This window comes from Orycteropus afer, unplaced genomic scaffold (genome assembly GCF_000298275.1).
Source record: "Orycteropus afer afer isolate SDZICR_OR568_19922 unplaced genomic scaffold, OryAfe1.0 scaffold00111, whole genome shotgun sequence".
NCBI classification, from domain to species: Eukaryota; Metazoa; Chordata; class Mammalia; order Tubulidentata; family Orycteropodidae; genus Orycteropus; species Orycteropus afer.
The window spans coordinates 8,497,303-8,500,575 of NW_006921698.1; positions in this window are offsets into that span (position 1 = coordinate 8,497,303).

A 3,273-nucleotide genomic window follows, 5' to 3' on the forward strand; every position below is an offset into this window, starting at 1 on the left:
GGGTGGTAAATCTTTACAGAAGTAGATTGCCCAGTCTTGCTTCTGCAGAGTGGCTGGTGGGTTTGAACCACCAACCTTCTGGTTAGCAGTCAGATGCCTTAGTAACTGTGCTACAGAGCTCCTTTCTTACCCACTAGGATGACTACTATCAGAAAAAACTTTAAGTAAAAGTTTTCGGAGAGAATGTGGAGAAATTGAGACCTTGGGTGCATTGCTGATGGGATTGGAAAATGGTGCAGCTTCTGTGGAAAAGTTTAATGGTTCCTCAAAAAGTTAAAAACAGAATTACTATATGATCCAGCAATTCACCTCATAGGAATATATCAAAAAGACTTGAAAGCAGGGGCTCAAACTGATATTTACGTATCAACAGTCATTGTAGCATTGTTTACAATATTAAAAAGGTAGAAACAACCTAAGTATCCAACAGATGGATAAACCAAATGTAGTATATAGTATAATGGAATATTATTCAGCTGTACAGAAATTAAGTTCTGATACATGCTATGGCATGGATGAACCTTGAAAACATTATGCTAAGTGAAGTAAGTCAGAGATAGGGCAAATATTGTATGACCCCACTTATATGAAACACGTAGAATTGGCAAATGCATAGTCACTGCCATGGAGTCGGATTTGACTCATAGTGAGCTCTCCTTGGGTTTCTGAGGCAGTATCACCACGGAAGTAGATTGTCCAGTGCATAGAGATAAAAATTTATTAGTGGTTACCAAAAGCACAGAGGGGAAAACAGGAAGGTATTGCTTAAGAAGGAGAAATGGGGAGGTTTTTTTGTTTGTTTTTTTTTGCCTAGTCTGCATATTTCTGTTTGAATTTCTTTTTTTGATGATGAAAACCTTGGAAATGGGTAAAGATGATGTTTATATAACGTGGTGATTATAATTAATATCACTGAAAGGAACACTTGAAAAATGAACACTTAAAAAGCAATTAAGTGGAAACTTTTTATTATATATGTAACAATAAAATTAGAAACAACAGTACAATACGACAAAATAATTTATTTACATTCTTTTAATCAGTATAGTGTTTACAGTATGACGAAAGCATGTGTTCCAGTTACCTAGCACTGCTCTGACAGGAATATACCACCAAAGGAATGACCTTAACAAACAAGAGTTTATTCTTAAAATTTGTATGCTTTAAGTCCAAGTTCAAAGTGCCAGGCTCTAGGGGCTGGGTGAAAGCCCCTCAACCTTGGGGTTCAGCTCTGCCTCCTGCTCCCGGCCCACTGGAGCTAGAGGCTTTTCTTCACTCAGACAGCTGCTGGCTGCTGAGACTGACAAACCCAAGGTTGACAAGTAAAAAGGCACAGTCCCAATGTTACCAAACCACATGGCAAGCCATTAATTTAAGTCCATTGAGAGTCAGTCCCAAGGTCAGCAGAGCACTGCAGGCTGCTGAACAATGACACAGCTACATGCAGGGTTCAAGCGTGCCATAAGTTAGAGACTATTCCCCAAGGCTTCTCCTTATATACAGGAAGCAGACCACATCGCTTGTGGTAGATCTCACCATGGAATTGATTGCCGGTCTTATCATGCAGAATAACTACCACCAGCTGCCCAGCCACTCAACCAGGCCCAGCCAAGTTGACATACAAATTTAACTACCACAGCATGGCATATCTTTAATTACAATTTTCCTCATTCATTCATTTAATGAACATTTATTGAGCATTTATTATGTACCAGGCTCTAACAGTGGTTTGATATTAAATCCTGGAGATTATAATGGTGCAAAAATGGTATGGGGTGGCTTCTGACCTCCTCTAACTTCACAAGAAAGGAGAAGGATCAAGATCAATAATCCTAGTCTGATTCCTATGAGGTGGAGGTCAGACATAAGCCTACTCTTCTGTCTTTTTACTGATTCTGACACCAACTGCCCCTCCCACAGCACTACTTCTCTGCTGGGTTTGATAATTCATTGCAATGGCCAGACAGAAGTCACAGACAATATTTACAATTGTAGGGTTTATTATGAAAGTAATAGGTTACATACAACTCAGGATGAGAAACTACTCAGGATACAGTTCTCTGACCTGAACAGTCTCTTCTCAGCAGTGCTGGTAGGCATGCCTCTCTCTCTGGTCCTCAGCCTCTTGTCTACGGATCCTTGGCTTCTGCCCTGCTCAGCCAAGTGTTACAAAGACCTTTTAGCCTCTGCACCCCCTATGCAAATAAGCCTTGGTTTAAAGGTGCACAGCTCTAGCTCTGTGGATCTGCAAACTTAGCTCCACCAAATACCCAGAGGCACCCCACTCTACCAGCAAGCCTCTTGCCCAAAGGCCCTCAGCTTTCCTGCTCCATGGGTCCAGAAACTTAGGTGCCATCTCCTGCCATTCTCTTGGTTCTACTGCCTCAGCTGCTGCTGTTTCACTGCTGCTACTTCTCACCATCTCTACTGTGTTACAGATTTCTGTCTCCTAGATCTAAGAAGTTTCCAGTGCAAAGACCCTGGTTCCACAGGAAACATTCCACTCCTGTCTCTTCTTCTTGGTGGTAGACAGGCTGCCCCTTTTCACCTCTGGGATGGCTCATTTTAAGCCAATTGGGATGGCAAAATTGACCAAGCCACACATTAGGGTTCTATACACCTTATTTATATGCTCCTATTCCCACAAGTATGCCATACCCACAAGCACCTCACAGTTGCAGAGCCCTACTTAATCATTAAAGAGGTCTGGTGGTGTAGTGCCTAAGGCATTTGACTGCTAACCAGAAGGCTGGCGGTTCAAACCCACCAGTCACTCCTCAGACTACACAATCTACTACCATAGAGATATTGCCTCGGAAACCCAAGGAAGGGTCACTATGAGTTGGAACAGACTTGATGGCAGTGAGATTTTTTTTTTTGTAAATGAGAATAAGGAGTTGAAGAAACGTGGATTTAATTTCAAGTGCAATGGAAAGCAACTGGGGAATTTTAAGGAGAGGTGGTTTAAGCTCATTTAGAAGAACAACAGAGGATGGAGGGAAATCAGTTAGGGACTCCTTATAGTCATTGAGGCAAGAGATGATGGAACCTTTGATTAGGGTGTTGGCTGTGGAGACGGACATTAGTGATTAGATTCTAAATATGTTTGGAAATAGAGCTTAATGGACTTTCTAATGGAGTGGCTGAAGAGGGGTTGAAGGAGAGAGCAATCAGGAATTAGCATGTAGATTTTGGCTCCAGCAACCAGCTGGACCTTGAGGCTCTTCAATGAGATGGAACACTAGGAAAAGGAGACTCAAAAATTCTATTTTC